Source organism: Meleagris gallopavo, chromosome 5 (assembly GCF_000146605.3).
Source record: "Meleagris gallopavo isolate NT-WF06-2002-E0010 breed Aviagen turkey brand Nicholas breeding stock chromosome 5, Turkey_5.1, whole genome shotgun sequence".
In the NCBI taxonomy this organism is placed as follows: Eukaryota; Metazoa; Chordata; class Aves; order Galliformes; family Phasianidae; genus Meleagris; species Meleagris gallopavo.
Window position 1 is genome coordinate 19,638,416 of NC_015015.2, and position 19,258 is coordinate 19,657,673.

The 19,258-nt window shown below is 34.9% G+C and overlaps 1 protein-coding gene across 8 annotated transcripts in view; it reads right to left on the reverse strand.

Annotated features, from left to right (window-relative positions):
• The window catches only part of LRRC4C (leucine rich repeat containing 4C), a 531,845-nt gene that overhangs the window by 44,060 nt on the left and 468,527 nt on the right, over window positions 1–19,258 (reverse strand). For 7 of the 8 annotated variants that reach the window (XM_019615507.2, XM_010711270.3, XM_031553516.1 and 4 more), the window contains one exon: window positions 8,373–8,505. The gene's annotated coding sequence lies outside the window, so the exon portion shown is untranslated. Of the gene's footprint in view, window positions 1–6,889; window positions 6,969–8,372; window positions 8,506–19,258 lie in introns of those variants that run through there. The other variant, XM_019615515.2, reaches the window with a different exon arrangement.

Here is a 19,258-nt window from a genome sequence, read left to right on the forward strand (position 1 = left end):
TCTCCAGCTGTTTTCACTGGGAGTTCTGGGCTCTAACTGACAGAGTTTAAACTTCCTAATAACAGCAGGACAAAGTCTGTACATATTACATCTGAAACACGCTACCCTCAAAAAATGTGTTCTCCCAGTTACAAAGACAAGCATTCAGAAAATATCGCAATTCCTTGCATACGAACTAAATTGCTTCAGAAGAGGGAAGAAGGTGAATGGCAAATTTCTACTTCAGTGAGGCTTTTCTGAGAAAACGAAGAAAGCAGAAAACAGAGTTGCTAATGCATGAACTTCTACTGCAGTTGTCGCAGGAGTAACACAGGTTAAAATCCTTAAGATAGAAAGTTCCAGATTATTTAACCTAATGATAGGCTTTTAAATTAATTTGAAGACTTATAAGTAATATGGATATGCATATAGAAGTATAAGGGTGAGCACAGTTATGTATTTATCATGTTCAGAATAATTTCTTATATACACTACATTCATAATCATGACTCGGAAATGACTAGGGAACATGTAGCCTCTCTAAGTAGAAAATGAAACAATGATAGTCAATTTGTCCTTTTCTTCTGCAGGACATTAGAAGTAACCGGCATTCTCAGTGTGACACTGTGCATACACACATCAATGGTTTTATAAACTCACTATGAACTGAAGGAATTTAACTTTTTTTCTTCAAACAAACTTACCTATTATAGACAACAAAAAGCTCTTCTGAGTTCCGTCAGTCCTTCACAGAATAACAGAATCATAAAGGTTGAAAAGACTGCTAAGATCACCTAATCCAACTGTCCACCTACCACCAATATTGCCCAATAATCCATGTTCCTTAGTACGACATCTACATGTTTCTTGAACACCTCCAGGGACAGTGACTCAATCACCACCCTGAGCAGTTCATTCCAGTGCTTTTGGAAAAAGTTTTTCCTAATATTCTACCAGAAGCTTCCCTGGCACAACCTGAGGCCATTCCTTCTCCTCCTGTCACTTAGTTACGTGGGAAAAGAAGCTGACCCCAAGCTTGCCACAACCTCTTTTCAGTGAGTTGTAGAGAGTGATAAGGTGTTCCCTGAACGTCCTCTTCTCCAAAATAAACAATCCCAGTTCCATCATAAGACTTGTGCTTCAGACCCATCACCAGCTTAGTTGCCCTTCTCTGAACACGCTCCAGGGCATCAATGACTTTCTTGTACTGAGGGGCCAAAAACTCATTGCAGTACTAGAGGTGTGGCCAGAGCCAAGTACAGGGGACAATCACTTCCCTGCTTCTGCTGGCTACTCTATTTCTGATACAAGCCAGGATGCTGCTGGCCTTCTTGGTTATCTAGGCACACTGATGGCTCACATTCATCATGTCATATAAGACTGTCAGCCTGACCTCAGTGCCAGGAAATTCTGTGGGACAGATCATCTTGAGTGAGCTCACATAGCACGTACAGGACAATTGGAGGATCTGACCCAGTCAGCACGGGTTCATGAAAGGCAGGTCCTGCTTGATCAACCAGATCTCCATCTATAACCAGGTGGCCTGCCTGGTGGATGAGAGAAAGGCTGCTGATGCAGTCTACCTAGACTTAAACAAGGCCTTTGACTCTGTCTCCTTCAGCATTCTCCTGGATAAGCTGGCAGCCCATGACTTGGACAGGTACACTCTTCGCTAGGTAAAGAACTGGCTAGAGGCCAGGCCCAGAGAGTGGTGGAGAATGGAGTTAAATCCTGCTTGCAACTGGTCATGATACCAACCAGAGGGCCTATTCAGTTTAATATTACTTCACCACATTAACCACCACACATGCAAGTTCAAATAAGGTGTGTAATAGAAGATCATGCTTACATTTTCCTCCCACCAGATTAAATCCTTTGAAAATCAGATTTTATTCTTCAACTAAGACATTTCTCACACTGTGATTTTAATCAAACCGAAACAGAAAATAAAAAGAGCGATACAAGTATTGCAAATGTCTGTGGTTCTAGCATATTCAGATTTTCTTACTGATCTTCATCTGTTATTTGATTTTCATCAGTTTGTTAATTGGGACAATGGAAAGGTCATTAGAAAACATTTCTGGTGGCACTCTTTCTGAAATACAATTAGACAAAATGAATTCTGATGCTATTATAGAAAAATTAAAAAAAAGCAAGGAAGAAAATCTTCCATAACACTGTTCAGGAAAGGTGAAAACTACTAATTTATCTTGAATTAATATGGAAGAGGATCTTTAGCTAGTAGAAGCTGATGACCTGACTGTGATACAATAGACTATGGCACGTACAGCAATGGCGTCATCATTACTTCAACACAAATTCCTAAGCCCACTATGGACTTTTTTGTTAATCTTGTTAATTATAATTTTTATTTAAGCAAGTGAATCCATTGATTTCCATTTGTGCTCAAGTTGGATGCATACATTTTACGCGCAGCTTGAATTTTAGTTGTTCTTGCTAATATAGATCAACTTCATTTGTCATGAGACCCATTTTTCACTTTTTCTCTTTCTGTACTATAATACATAGACATTCACTTACTGTGAATTCACTTACTGTTCATCTTCATTTTAAATTTAATATTTTGCTTCAGTAAAGGATTACAGTGGTTTTCAGATCTGCACTAGTGGAAAAAAAGTCCTAATTCCTAAACTTCTTAATCCTTCATCTATGTGCCTCAACTTGTTTGCTTGTAAAAATAGGAATAATGATCAAGAAACACAAGCTGTGAATATAAACAAATGATCTACTCAGTTTTAGAAAATACTGCTTTTAAGCATGATGTCTTGCTTAATAAAGCCATTTCTGAGTGCAGTGTTCACAGAAATTGAGCATTTGTGTGCTGATTGGTTATTTAACGTCTTAATGAGTGCTGCCATTCGCATTATGATGTAGTGTATTTCTGAGTATTGATCAAAGGCTTATTGTGTTCAGGGAGGCATCTCGTTTCCTTAAGCATCAAAAGGAATTAATGACTGAAGTTGCCAAATAGTCCTGTAATCAACACAGACAGAAAAAAATCACAGATATATGTCAAGAAGATTAAATAAAGGTACTAGTACCCTCATTATGGCAGGAGTCTGAATAATGTTGAGCATCTTTTTACTCCTTGCTCATATAGCTCTTCTCATTATAGATGGTGTCATACCATAATAATGTTAGAAAACTACTGGAAATGATACATAGGCTGTTCTGAAAGCAATACCTCCTATTTTATTATGTTGGCCAATGATGTCAGAGGTGGTATTGCAGAAAAGGTTGAACATTCCCACCAATACTCTGTCACACTGTTATTGTGTGACAGAGGGCAGCAGCAAGGAGGTCAGACAAAACGGTGTCTGACGTGGAAGCACATATGAAGAAAAGGTGTACCACCTAATTCCTCCACACAGAAAAAATTGCACCCAGTGACATTCATGGATGCTTGCTGAACACCTATGGAAACCAAACAGTGGATGTGAGCACAGTGAGGCAGTGTGTGGTGCATTTCAGCGGCGTGACAGCAGGTCAGCTTCACTGATGCAGTTTTTCACAGGTATGATATGCAGGCTCTTGTTCATCACAGGTGAGAATGCACAGCTAATGGCATTAATTGTGTTGAAAAATAGGTTTTGTAGCTGAGAATTTGTTCTATTTAATAGCGTTATTGTGCTCTCTGTACCAACTGTAATTTCTACAGAATTAAATAGGAGGCATTACTTTTGGTGCCACACTATATAATATAATGACAGTATATAATAGCCTATTTGGCCAGTATAAATTACTACTTTAGCATATTAGAATTATATTCTCAACTTAGTTTCAATTCACTTATGTCAGCTACTACATTCTATACAGAATAAAATGTAGGTATTGCCCCCAAAACAATATTTAACTTAAATCAGTTCAAATATCTGTATGGCTGAAAAGAACATTTTACTCGATTAAAGTAATCTTCATTCCAGAGAAAAACATTATATCCAGGTCTGCTTGGTGATGTGAGCTGTCTCTTCGCCATCTGTTCCTAAGCAGGAAGAACACAGGACTGTTCTGCCAGAGGGAATTCCTTCCCAAAGGCTGATATTTGGCAGACAGTCTCCATGCTGATGCTTTACAGAGCAGCAGGAAGCATTCTCAGCACCTGTGTCTCAAGGTGCAGCTCCCTTTTATTTACCTGCATACATGTTCTTCTGAATTTTTACCTCTAGCAACTCTATTTGGTCCTGTGGTTTCACTGTGATTCATCTTAATCCTCAATGCCAGAGAGGTTTAAAAATAAAAAGAAGCTCTATCTAGCAAAACTTTTAAGTTTAAACAGTGCAAGCAAACAGAGAACGGCAAGGCAAAACAAACAAACAAACCCAATATAAAATATCATCCTAATCATAATGTTGTTCTATTTTATGCTTACAATTAAGTTTAATTATACATTCATGTAAACGCCTTTCAGTGTGTTTTTGCTCAAAGGCCATAAAGTCATGCTTCATAAAATCACACAACTTTCACACACCTCCACAAGAATAACTTTCTTCTCCAGCTACTTTGATATGCTTTATATGCCCTGGGAGTTCTAACTGTAGTCAGACACCTTGTGTATGTAAATAAGTTTCACTTTGCTCTTTTAGTAATCATATTGCTTAGTCCAGGCAGTTCATCTGGTAATATGCAAGTCTGGTTACTGTTATTGATCAGGATCTTCACAATAAGGATTAATACCATAGATCAGCTATAAACCAAAATTCCCACTAAAATAAGTGTTAAAAATTACAGTATAGGAGTCTAGAACAGGACAGCAAACAAAACATTCAGGAAGATACCAGAATGTTGAACCTTATAAAGAATCCCAAATTTCAGTACCAGAAGAAAAGTTCTCTGCCACCTGTCATAACATGATTTGAGAAATACAGGACGAGTAGTCCTGGACAGAATAGTAGTCCAAAGAAACAAATAATAATGGAGAAATAACAATGAAAAACAAAAGTAGCAGATGAACAAAACAGTAGTTCTAGAGAGAGGGAGAAAAGAGAGACACCAAACAGCTTGCACCCTGACACACTGAAGAGGTGAACTTTTCTACCAGTTTTTTTTTTTTTATGAAGAAAGAATTTGACACAGCAAGTTTAAACATGAAGGCATCAGTTTTCCTCACAAAATATATAAAATTCATTACATACAGTATTCTCAGCTGCAGGGAGGCAACGATAATGCCAGTGAGGACTGCCTCGTCCTGTCTAGCTCCTTTATGTTTGATTTCTCAGATCATTCCAAAGATCCAATGGTCTGTTCTTCTCATGTCACAATTTTTAGGACTTTTTGTGAAATATTAAAGGAATTTCTACTAAATTCTCCTCTCCCCTTGTTTCTTGAGGGTTACTGACTTTGATTTTATCTCAGGTTTCTTTAAGAAAGATTTCTAGAGCACTCTTTGTTAAAAGAGAAAATATTGAACAGAATAGAAGCTTCACAGTTTACATTCATAGATACAAAGAATATTAAAAAATTACTTAGTTGAGCATTCCCTTTGCCTGTTAGCAATGGACACTGCCTATGTAGTCTTGCATGAAAATAATATCCCTGTTTTGGACTGTAGTACCTAGTTGTGAAAACATAGGTCAGTATCTATAGCCATTCAAAATAAAGTTTCCTTTTTTTTCCTAAACATGTCTATGTTAATTGCTATCAGGTCAAAAGCACTTCTGCTTTGAGTATCTCATTTCTTCTGCTGTTCCAAACCCTAGGACACGCCTCAGTCTCAAATGGAGTTTTTCATTATGTTTGAAGCTGTACTTAAATGAAAGTAATTCGAAAGGCTTGAACTTTTCCACAAAACATAGAACAAAGCTGATTACTTAGCTGTTAGGAAGGTAAAAGAAAAACAGAACAGGCATTGACTACTGTGAATTTACTTACAAATAACATTGCTGGAGAACACTGATTGCCACAAAAAAAAAAAAGTTAAGACCATTCATCTTAAAATAGATCAAAGATAAGTATTTATCACATAAAAACAGAACATTAAGTGCATATATATATATATATATATATATATATATATATACACTCACATTTATTTTTTTCAAGTAGAGATATTTAGTACTGATATCAGATCAATATCACTGACTCAGAGGAAAACAAAAGGCTTTCACCAAAAATATAAATTACCTTTTACCATCAAGTTCTCAAATTACATTAAAAGAACATTCTTATCTTCTCCTTTCAGTCAGAATGGTCTTTCCAAGGCTAGTCCACTTGACACAGTTTAACCAGTAAATCAGAGACTGAAATGCCAATCCTCTAAGTAGCCTGTTTCTCATTAAGAGTAAGGGTGACTAAGTTCAAATTCTATTTAGTATGTTGCAGATAAATAGATCTCAATGTCATTACATCTAGTTTCACTTTCTTTCCCTATTTATCCTGAAGAGTAGTTTCTTTACCTAGTGTAAAGTCTGACACCCAATTTGCTTTCTATGACATGGAGGTTAGATTTATCACAAAAGCAACAGCAAGCACAAATTACAGCATTTTCAAACGCTTATTTTGTAGGCAGAAGAATGCACTAAGAAAATACTTGAAACACATCTTAGAACTAAAGCTTGGATCTCAATGATTCCAACCACTAGCAAGCTATTCTTGTCTTTTGTTTACAGTAAATTGCTGTGACCAATTCATACACTTTTTTTTCCCTAAACACTATGCACCCTCATTATAAAAAAAAGTACCAACTTGTTTCTTCTACATGATAAAAAAAAATAGGTCTGGAGAACCTTGTGTGGAAATCAAATATATGACAATTTGCAACCAATTTGTCTAAATCTGGGAGGCAAAGCTTCTCTTCCCTATATCAAGAAGTTCTTCTGTCATACGTCATTACAATTAGTGTTACAGCAAGAAAGATTATGATAAAAGAAACGAACAAGGAAGGAATGCTCACCTGTACCTGAAGATCTAGGTTTGCAGGAAGGACTCCACAAAGGAGGAATCTCCACAAAGAGAACCTTCCCCTGTGGCAGTCAGTCCTTAAATGGGGTCTAGGAGAGGTGCAGCCAGGCTCCACTCCTTCCGATCATGCAGGTGAATTGCCTTCACCTGTGCTCCCATGGCTGATTCAGTCCTTTCCTCAGGTAATCAATCAGTGGTTCAGGCCGTAACTCAATAGTTCCCATACACACGTGTTTTCATAACTTCTCCTAAAAGCAGTTTCTATTCTTTTCAGAACTGAATGATTTAGACTTTCATTTTCTGCTAGCTGCAGATTATACAGAGACAAAACTCTCACTGAGTTATGTAAGTGTAGATCGGCCTGTTTTCTAGTAGCTGCCAAACCTGGTGAAGCAGGGAAGCAATTTATGAATTGTAGTAGTGCAATCTCTGGATGGTTTTAATTAATAAGCGCCAGAGAGCTAGACAGAGTTTACTAGCAACAAAAGAGAAGGTATTTCCCAGAGATATTTGAAAGCCTAACCTACTATTCAATCAACCAAATCATATATACTCCTAAGAAAAAGCTTTCCTAATTAAATGATGTTTTATCAAGATGTGGGGATAGTACCTTTTGAAAACTTCTGCATCGAAGATCCCATTTGATTTTCCACCAGTGTAGTTTCCCATTGTTAATGTACTTATTCTCTATATATATTAAGGCACATAAATAAATGAAAGCAGTAAAAATCAGCTTGTCAGATACTGTGTAACACATCATAGGACACGGTTGGTTAAGGATGAGTACACAAAATCTGTGTGTTTAATAAACTTAATTTTAACTGAAGACCAATAAATATGTATGTTGCAGGGACATAGTAAAAATTAACTAGGCTTATATATACTCCATATAGATGAGCTTTTGGGAAAACAGAGAAATTTAATGTTCACTGACTGGTACTTCTTGACTGAACAAAGGAAGAAGCATCACAGTAATGCTGAGGGGCTACAGATCAATAGTTTTCACATTCTCTTGACTTTCTTAAGTGTTAGCCATACAAATATCCACAGTTAAGGTTCAGGGGAGGAAGAGTGTCTCCAAAAAGACACCAGATAAGCTTCTAAGAAAAGAATGAAATAAGTCAACCTAACAAGATTCTGTACGAGTAAAAATAAAGCTTCTAAATCTCCTTGTAAAGCTATATTCTGGTCTAATTTTTCATATGGCTTATATTACTGTCATTTTCATGAGTCTAATAAGGAATTTTTGGTAAGTTGCTGTAAACTTCTTATTTATGTTATTGAACATGTTCAAAGGAAAGCAAGAAAAGTCCTGTACGATATAGCTTCTAAATTCTCCCTCACACAAGGAAAGAGGTAGAAAGTCAAAGGACTTAGTGTGAAAATTCAAACAGCATTCGCTACTGTTTTCTACTACATGTTATATCTATGAGCTTTAACAGCAGGCTGTGCAAAAACCGTCTAGCGTGAATTACCTTTTCGGTAGGTTTACCGTCATGAGAGGTGATGTTTCTCCTTGTTCCCCAAACTACTCTTGGATCTTCTCATCCTACTAGTCCACTGGAGAACGTTCCACAGAGTTGCCTGGACCACCCCACAGCATTCACCCTGTGAAAGAAACACATTTTGAAAATCTATGATGCATCAATTTAATCTTCTAGAGACATGATAATCTAAAGACATTGAGAAATAATAAGTAATGCAGACCAAAATATGATATGGAGGAGCTGTCATTATACTTTCAGAGAAGGTAGGAGTTGTAAGATACGCTATTCCCTCATCACACTTGCATGTGTAACACAATTGCTGAAAGCACAGTTAATTTCAGGAAGATTTTAACACACAAATACCAGAAGAGATTTCAAAGGAAGCAATTAGTCAGTGTGATCATCTAATCTTGCATATGAAAATCTTGCCTATTAGGAATGCCTACTGCATTTTTAAATGCTTAACAGTAATATGAAGGGTGTGTGTGTTACTGCTATATTTCTATAATGAGTAGCTTCAACATACATCCAGGGCATGATGATAAAAAGGACATTTTTCACCTATCCTTAGCAGCAGCAAAACACACACTTTTTGATGATGAGGTATACCCCTAAGCATTTGAACCTAACTTGGAGAACTGAATGTAAATTGTGATGAAAATGAGACAAAAAATTTAAAATGAATTAGCCTGCTAAATTGTTTTCAAGTTATAGCCTGAATAAATTGGGCCTATCCTATTTAAATCAATGAATAAATAAACTTTATAAATTGTTATCATATATATAATTTAATAGCTTGTAAACACTTACAGGCATGAGATACAAAACAGATCTTTTATTTTAAATCTTATAAAATCACTGCTCATTTACTAAAGAAATATAAATTTCACTGCTTCTTGTTTATGATAGAAGACAATGGAGTAAATGGTGACTCCAAATAACCCATACGTCACTGATTCTGCTTTTCAAAGACCCAACTGCTTTTTATTCCTTTGGCCTCGGCTGCCTAGCAACCTCCACAGAGCTTTCTTAGTCTATACTAATTCTGGGCAGTTTATATTTATATATTTATTTATGAGGATGTCTATAGGAAGGATACAGAAACAAAGAGCTGTTTGTTTCTTCCTTTTAAAACTGGAGCCTATATGCGTCACCTCAATGGCTCAGTGAAGGACAGTCCTTGATTGTGCAATGAAAGGTACCTGTCTCTTTGAAATCACTTGGGAACTAAGAAAATCCCACTTTCCATGAGACAAAAGATGAATCTCTGTAAGAAAATCTTGTTGTAATGGTCACTGATATTTCTTACCTTCCCTGTTGATTTGATTCTTTGACAAGCTTTTTCACCCTGAAATTCTAGCTGCTTATGTAATGCTCCTGCTTTCATGCAGTCTGGATCTTTTACGTAAGATGAAGACAGAGTTTGTGCTGCTGTACTGAGTCACTAGCAGTTCCTGCATCATCCAAGCACTGGAGAAAAATAGAGATTAAACTCTGATTCTCCAATTGTGTCTGTAACTCAAAGGGGTTTGGAAGGAGATGGGACTACTTATAATAGGCAGTTTGAAACTAGATATGGACTGTCTCTCAATGAACTACTCAGCAGCTTTTCTTGGAAGAGATTATTTCCTCAGGGTTTTTTACTTTACTATTTTTTCAAATCTGAGAGCTGCACAGAAAATGTACTAACGTTATATAAGAAAATACTTCTTTTCTTGCAAATTCTGTTCAAATACCACTTTGTAAATACTGCTAGATCAATTTATACCCTGATCAGCACACTCCTCTCATCAGAAAAAAAACCCACACCAAAACAACAACAAAGGAAGGTCAAGGATGAATCCTAATCATAGTATTTCAGAATAATGTGTTAAAGGTAGGATCACTGGTTATATCTTGTGGTCGCATGTCAAAGACATGGCTTTCGAGTCTCACTAGTTCTGACTACTGAACTCATATGGAAAAGTTTCTATTTATTTCTAGATCAAATTGAAACAACTTGAAATACAACTTGAAATATTTCTCTTGAGAGATGACAATATGCCTTGATCCCTCCATTACATTTCTTTCTGATTAAGTTGACCTGTAGGTGTAATTTGGAGTAAAGGAGCAGAGCAAATCAGTGATAGAAAATGAAGCCGAAACTAGGACTCTTACCATCTACTTTCTGCTGTTTACCAGTAGAGCTATGCATAAAGGTTATTTTAAACAGAATAAAAGAATAAATAACCACCATGTTAAATCTTTCAGTTATAATTAAAAAAAAAAAAGTGTCTACATCAACATAGATTAATTCATGACTTGCTGAGACCATGACAATTAGAAGATTATGCAAGGCATCAATGCTCATTTACCCCAAATTTAACACTACAAACTATGTATTTTAAATAAATTCTTAATATTGTAAAGGAAAACAAACAAACAAACCTGAATTGCAATATTGTCCAACAAAATAAAATACAGACTACTGCAAAAATAATCTGTTGGGTAAAAAAGGTTCATTATAGAGGTATTTATGAGCAGTGAAAACATTCATGGAAATAGATGTGCTAAGGGATTCATTAAACAGGAGAAACAGAATTTTTCTATTCAAGGAGTCACCAGAGACAATTTTCTAAGTTGTTTTACCTCTGTTATTCCAAGCAATGACATAAGTTTATAGTTCCTCACAAAACTCAATTTATACTCCTGAGAGTATACAAGTATACAAGAAATTCCAAGTATAATAAGTATAATACAAAATAAAGTAGTTGCTTATTAATAAGCAGTTTCCTCATACTTATATTCACTTTTCACACAATATAATTGTTAAAGCAAAAATTGACAGCCTGATGTTTCCTACTCTTGTAAAGCATAGTCACAATTCACTTCTTGGAAATAAATCTAATAAAAATATCAGAAGCATATACCTGAGTATCTATTTTCCCATTTACTTTAGTGAGCAGCTTTCAATAAGTCCAAGAACATAAAAGTTGAAAACTGAAAATAAAGATATTTTTCAAGTACTTTTATATAAAATCTCTAACAATAGACTTTCATATAGAAAGCAAAAAGATGGGAAATATGCCAAAGTACTTATTGGAGAAGAAACTGTGGAAATGAGCAAAAATTACTGAAAGAGAAATCCCTCAAGATATGTTGAAGAATAAGTTGCAAGAAGTCAAGTCTCATCTTATTTCTGAAAACTATGATTAAGTTTATGTGTGAAATCTAATATATTTATGCCGGCAAATCTCACTTGCCATGCAAAAATAAAAAAAGAAGTATACCAAAAAGATTGATTTGGGCCACCTTTCTCCCTTTTTCTCTCCTCCAATGAAAAGAAGAGAGATGCAAAATAGCTTAACTTTCTGAATATGAACTACAACAAAATGCAGTGTTAAAGAATGTTTGGACAAAGCACACTGTGAGGGAAACAAAGTGTTAAGAAAAATACAAAAGGAAAATTATTGTTAATATATAGCATAATCCTTGCTTGAATAGCTTGCCAAGAAGAACTGCAAGAAATCTTCTGTAAACTCAGTATTATCAGTCCAATGTTCATTTCCTTAAGTGCACTCATTTTACTTCAGACTTATGCCAGTATAACAGATCCTTCGTCTTTAAATTCTATCTAATAATTTATTAGGGCAGTAAGTAACACAAGCTCATTGAAATTATAATCAGGCTTTTGTAATTGTTCTCAAAACTGCTATTTTTTATAAATTACAATGGGATGAAAAATATCTGGAGTAAAAGAAAGACTTACTAGAGAAAAAAAAAACGCATAGTAGTATGTCCTACCATGTTAACATAGTAAATAAACGAGGAGAAAAAACAAATAGCTACACGGTTCCACCTATTTTTAATGAATATTCAGCTATCAGATATTCAAATATATCACAAAGAGGGCAGCATTCAACTACCAAACGAAAGGGGGCTGTTTCAGATGATTAATGTTACTACAACTGAGTCCAAGTTGCAATTCCATAAGAGTGCAGATCCCACATCTCATCTGTTTGCTCCTGTAGAAGTTTTGGTTATTCAGGGTTATCTGGAAGAGTATTAGATGCTTTTACTTATGAATCTGAATCACTCACAAAATGTGTGTGAGCTGTGGATATTTATGTTAAGTAACAATTAAGAGTAAAGTCAATAAAACAGGAAAATTGCAGGGTGCTATTTCCAAATAAGACTTTCAACAATCCCAGAGGGTACAGAGAGGGAATGCTACTCTGCACAGTTTCTTAAATGTAGAAGTGTATCTTTATAAACATTCTTACCATTAAACAAGAAGTTAAATCTTACCTCCAAATAACTGCTGACTCATTGTGCAGGAAACCTAGCTATCTGTGTTTTGTTGATGATGTGAAAAGGCACTCCTGCCAATTTCTATTCCTCTCAATTGTTGATATATTCTGTTATTTCAGAGCTCTCCTTTATTCTATACACTTATCAAATTATAACTTATATACACCAAAAAGTGGCCAAATGTCCACAATCCTTGATTATTCATAGGAAGGCTGTAACTACATTTTTTCTGATCTTTAACCCAGTAAAATCCTCAGTAAGGATTATTCCACTCTAGCAGTCCTATAAGCAGTCCTATAATTTTTCTGTACTGCACTTCTGATTTTAATTCTTTCAAGAATACCAGATGGAAACAAAACAAAGAATAGTTGCAACTCTGGTATGTTGATATTTTTACACTTCTGCATCTGAGTTAAGCAGATGGAGATTAGGTAATTCTGCACAGCTATTCTCCAAAACAACTCAAGTTAAGGTATAAATACCAATTTCTAAAATAATATTCCATGCTTTTCTATGTGACTGTTACAGCAAATAAATTCACTCATATACATGTATTATTGATAGGTAATGTTTTGTACATCTAATCAATAAACTAGTTTATCTGTGTTGAACCAATACTTTAGACTATTTGTTTTGCTCAACCTAACTAGTACTAAGTTGTGGGTGATTTATTTCAGAGCAAGAGTATAGTGTGTGAAATAAGTCTAATGTCTTTTTAATGTGTATGTGTTTATAAACACAAAATGCCATTAAAATATTTACCCCTGCCAATAGTCATTTTATGACTAGTTCTTTTGACTGCCAATAGTCTTCAGACACTTGTCTGACAATTGTCTGCTTAATTTTTTTTTTTTTTTTATGAAAGACTTGACAAGGTTTGTCTATGAATACACATTTTGGTGCTGTATACACAAATATGCATTTGTGTTAGCTTTCATCCTTGCTGTGTTGGTACAACACAATGTAACATTCACAGACAGAAAGAAAAGAGATTGAAGACCAACTGATAGTGTCACCTAGCATATTAAATACAACAAAATAAATAGCTTAGTGCTAAGTTCAACTGCTAAATTCAGTGTGGCTGATATGAAACAAACAGATTGCGACACACAGAAAAAAAAAAAAGATTCTCAGGTGTACAAAGCAATAGGATGAGTGCTATTACATTCTCCTGAATTCTACCATTTCCCCTTATCTACCATCAGCTTAGTAACACTTTCAGGGACTTTTGCAGTGGGTCCCAAGCCTTGTCTCCTATGCTATAATCAACCATAATTGATGATCATCAAAGGAATAGATAAAGATCACTATCTTGAAAAGAAAAAAAAAAAGATGGTAGTCTTGAAAAGACATACAAACAAATAAAAATTCTAAAAGCATTTTTACTGAATTCCAGAAACCTATTTTAATCACAAGATGTGAATTCATTTATTTAAAAGCATCTAAAATATTTTTCAAAATTAAAATTAAAGGTATTAATAATTATTCCTATTATTATAAAATAATTCTTCATATTCTTTTGCAATAATATTCTTCTGCTGTTTTATAAGTTATTTATCTAATAATTTTAGGAATCTCTTACCTACTTAGGACGCAGTTGTTGAAATTTTGTTGCTGTTGTTTTTTATAAAAATCAGCTTTAAAACAAATAGGAGTTTGTCTGTAGGTGATACAGGACACTTCTTCTCACTACTTCATACAGACATTTCTCAGTCATAAAGCATTTCCAATGTTAGACGATTTCAAATAAATTTATAATGTGAAAGATCTATTCCGTTATTTAATGTATTTTCTGCCCTTCATAACCTCAAGATATTGTAAAAGAAGGTAATATCACTTAGCTGGTGTTACACAAAAAAAATAGTTTTTCCCCAAGCTATCTTAGATATGCCCAGAATTTAGCTGACAGATTACTTTCAGAAGGATACAAAGGCTATGATTTGTCTTATATTAATGAAGATTAAATATTATTTTATCCTTTAAGTAAACAGCTACACATCATTTTTATACCTGTGAGATTAATTCCAAGTAAGGTAAAAATTCTTATCTGCTGACTTGCTAGTTGAGGCATAGCTAGTATACTTGAAACACACATAGTAAACTAAGCCATAATGCTATTTTTAAATTATATTAAGGATTATTATTATTTTTGCTGTCAAAAGAATTTAATTAGTAAAAGATTGGAAAATGGCAATAACATTGCCTCTTCATTCACTCACTCACTCATTCATCCATTCATTAGAAAATCAACATGGAGCAAAAGAAAATGGGCATACAGTTCTGGAATACAGTTCAAAATGAGACAGAAACTGACAATTCTCTTAGTTTCTATGCTAAAGGAATAACCAATGCAGAAAAAAAGAATACCTGATTTACAAACATTCATTCAATTATTTTCTTATCAGCTATGGTAGTCAAGAGAAATGTCATTATATAAAGCTGATGTTTTTTCTAATAGTAAAGGGAATGAGAATGGAGCATTTTATAAACACCTCCAAGGGACTGATAAATGATGACTATAGTTATCTGCGTCAGAGGCATAGACAAGAAGCTTCTGGCCCATTGCTAATGCCATAAGCAACACAATCATTCCAACTATAATGACACCCGTAGGAAAACACTTTGGGGCTAAACCATGTCTGTTTTTTTGTTACATGCCATACTTCACATATTTTCAAAACACAGTATTAAGAGTTCCTTCCTCCTAAGCATATGCTGCAAAATAATTTCTTATGAACTAGCAAATGAATTTATATATTCAGAATTCATATATATATATTTACATTTTCATAATTCAATTGATTACTGACTGCATAGTGACAAACTACTTTTCTGAGCAGACAAAAATATGTGGAAAAAAAAGAATATTATACAGAGTTTCCTTTACTTTTTCCTATGTGTGAATGAAATTGTCAAAAGTGAAATAATTACAGAGATAGTTTACAGGTTTCTTGATTTTTATGTATCATATGTACAAATAATGGTCCCCATACACATCCTAAGAAATATTCATAATACAGAAAGAATTTTCTGTACAACAGCTATGGCAGTGTTAATTAAGCAAATGAAAATATCTCCTTAAGAGCTGGCTTCTTTCTGTGATCAGTCACATTAAAGAGAAATGGGGCTAATGTTATGGTCTTATGAGTGCTTTATGCATTCTGACAAACCAAACGAGTTTTGTCAGGAGAGGCTCTAGGCAGCATGGAACTGCTGCAATTTTACATCTCATTGATTACCGCAATGGGAATTGAAAACAATAAAAAAATACCCTTGCAGATCTCAGAAAAATATTCAGGTCCTCCAGTAGAGAGAAAATGAAGGAAAGCAACTTTGTACAGCATTGTTTTCTCATGAATTTAAGTCAAGCCCATCTGACCTTTAAGTCTAATAATAAAGCAATAAGGTAGCACACAGTAAAGCATGTCATCCCACGAGCACTTCTGCAATAAGTTACATGGAACAAAAGGGTAGCTCAATGCCTTAAGGCTCTGGGGATATGCTTATTTCGTGGTAAGTGCATCCTGCATACTGCTAGCATTACACAGACTATATGGGAATAGCATGTCACAATAAACAATATTTAAAGAATAACGATCAAGCAATGTTGGCAAGAAAATGAATTTTTTTTATTACTGTCATATTGTGTCAGTCATTGGCTGGTTTGATCTTCTGGAGAGATTTTGTATGAAATGTTCAGGAAAGTAAACATACAAAAATCTCAAATCTTTCTTCTCCCACTTTTTCAGTGATCTGGTTTTACTAGATCCATGAATCACAATCCACAGAATATTACAATTTTATAAGGAATAGAATCACATTCTAAGCAGAGCAAAACAAACTCCCAAACCATACTGAATAATCTACAGTGACAGCAGTAGAAGTCTGCTCTAAGCAGAGATTGCAAATGGCATATGTAGTACCATGTGCTAAGCAAGCTGTGATATTCACTGACTCTGAGGTGCCTAGCAACCTTCAGTAGTATTCAGTGGGAATAAAAGATTTTCAGCATAATGCATAATTAGATTCTTAATGAAAATCCTTACCCAGGATTAGTCCTGGGGCACAAAGGGACAGACTTACTGATGGGACTGGGTAGGTCAGGTTGATGGTTGGACTTGGTGGTCTTGAAGGTCTTTTTCCAACCTAGATGATTCTATGATTCTCCAGCAAAAAAATGTGAGAAATCCTAAGAGTTCTCTTTGCTCCTTAAAATCAAATGGACAAAAGCATACTTGGCACATAAGAAGAGGAAGTCCTCAGCTACTTACTCACAATGTCAAAACCAATTTAAAAAGAAAATTAAGTATCTGGGTTTCAGCTGGACAGAGGTGGGTATTTTTTCTTTCATAATGCCTGAGATGATGCTATTATTTGGCTTTGGGAGAAAAAACAATATTGATATAACACTGATGTTTTAGTTGTTGCTGAGAAGTGGCTGCACAGAATCAAGGACATTTAAACTTCTTGCACTGTCCTGCTAGAGAGGAAGCTGAGGGGCACAAGGAGCCAGGAGGGTACAGAACCAGGACAGATGACCTAAACTGGCCAATACCATATGACATCTTGCAAAAAAGAACCAACAAAAAACATAAAAAACTGTGAGGAGTTTACTGTGGAGCAACTGCTACTTGGGGTCTGGCTGGGCATCAGTTTGCTGGTGGTGAGCAACTTCACTGTGCATCACTTGATTTGAAAGTACATACTTTTATAATTAATACTATTATTCTCCTTTTTATTTTTTCAGTAAATAGTTTTTATCTCAACCCACAAGTTCTGCTCTATTGTGGTGTTTTTTTTTTCTGATCCTCTTCCCCCATACCACTCAGAGGCGGGAAACAAATGTGTGGTGCTTAGCTGCCTGCTGGGTTAAACCACAACACTGAATTAAAAATAATGTTAGATTTCTCACCAAATTAGGTATCAGAATATCAGAGTTCTGAATTTCATCATGTCTTTCTGATAAAATATCAAATTTAGTACTTAAATTTAGTACTTATATTAATATACTAATACTATAACAATTCCACGCGTGTACTTTCAATTCAGATACATTTTCAATACATTACCATGTAAGCAACAGAGTTACAGTGTTAACAGTGTAACAGGTGAATGGAATATGAAACAATACAAAACACAGAAAATGAAGGTCTAGCAAATTAAAAATACAGGAATATCCAGTCCCAGGAAGCTAAATGTAAAAATGAAACACCATTATTCACTTAACTCTTTTTGGAACATACTGGAATCTTCTTGTCAAGTAAGACTAGATCTGCATGACAAAGAAACATGCCAATCAGAAGAATAAACAAAACTCAGTGATGCTAAAGTCCATAGATCATTGATCTGCCATTAAAAACAAAGCTATCAGATGTTTGTGTTCAGTTGCTGAGATCAGCAGCAGAATAGAGAAATGCAGGAAAAGATTGCTTTCCCACTGAGAAGTCTGCTTTTGAGATCATGCATGTCTTACGTGAAGGAACCATAAAATTCCAATAAAAGCAAAAGTTCACTTAGAAGCACAGAAAGTAATCTCATCCACAATCTTAAACACACAAAATACAAGAATAAATTTAGGTATAAAATGTCATTTTAAGGGACAGAGATTTCCTGATCCTGTGATTTAATGCAAGATAAAGATAAAACAGGTATGACAGAAATACAGTGTTGAGCCAGGCTCTCCAATTCCAGGTAAAGAAAGGACAGCACAATCTGTTAAAGTTAAGAACACGAATTGTATGCTAGCCAAAAACAGAAAGCACTAAACTGAGCATTTATTTATTCTGTAACAGTAGGAATTTTGTTCTCAAGAGATTGTGTGGTACATATGATATCCATGACAGTTATTCTCACCTACTGGTCATCTGTTTGAGGGGGAGTTATTAGTGCTAACAATAGTATTAATGGTATAATTACCATCCTTGAGTTATATATGTTACATTAGCAAGCTATCACTTCACACAGTACTGCTGCTTCACACAACACAGTGTATTATAAACATATTGCAAAGCGAACAGCAAAAACCACACGCTTTTCTTTGATTTCCCTTATATTTACATGGGATATATGTACATCAATTAAACTTTATAATACCAACAAGTGAAATTGGTAAGAAACAAGGGGAGGTGGGGAGGAAAGAAAAAAAAAACAAAGGAAAGAAGAGTACTTTTTTATTTCAATTGATTATGAAAGTTTGTAACACCAGTAAAGACTTCCTGCTCTTTACTGTAACTGGACGAAAGTACTCATGGCCTCACCTGTTACAGATGGACTTCAGCTGCCATGAAATGACTGACCTGATAATAATAATCACTGCATGAATTCCATAAAGAAAACACTGAAGTTTGAACCACAGTCATTTCATAAATACAATGCTCACATAGTATATTTGACAGGATGTCATTCTGATACACCATTGAGTGCAAATGTCTGCAGTTAGTGAGAGTGTATTGGAAAATGTATATTAAATACATTCTTGGGTTACTTGTGTAATATATAATACATTTTGGTCCTTCCCCTATTTTTCCATGAAATATAAAGAATATTAACATTTTTTCTTCCTTCTTTTGCAATTCACTGAATAG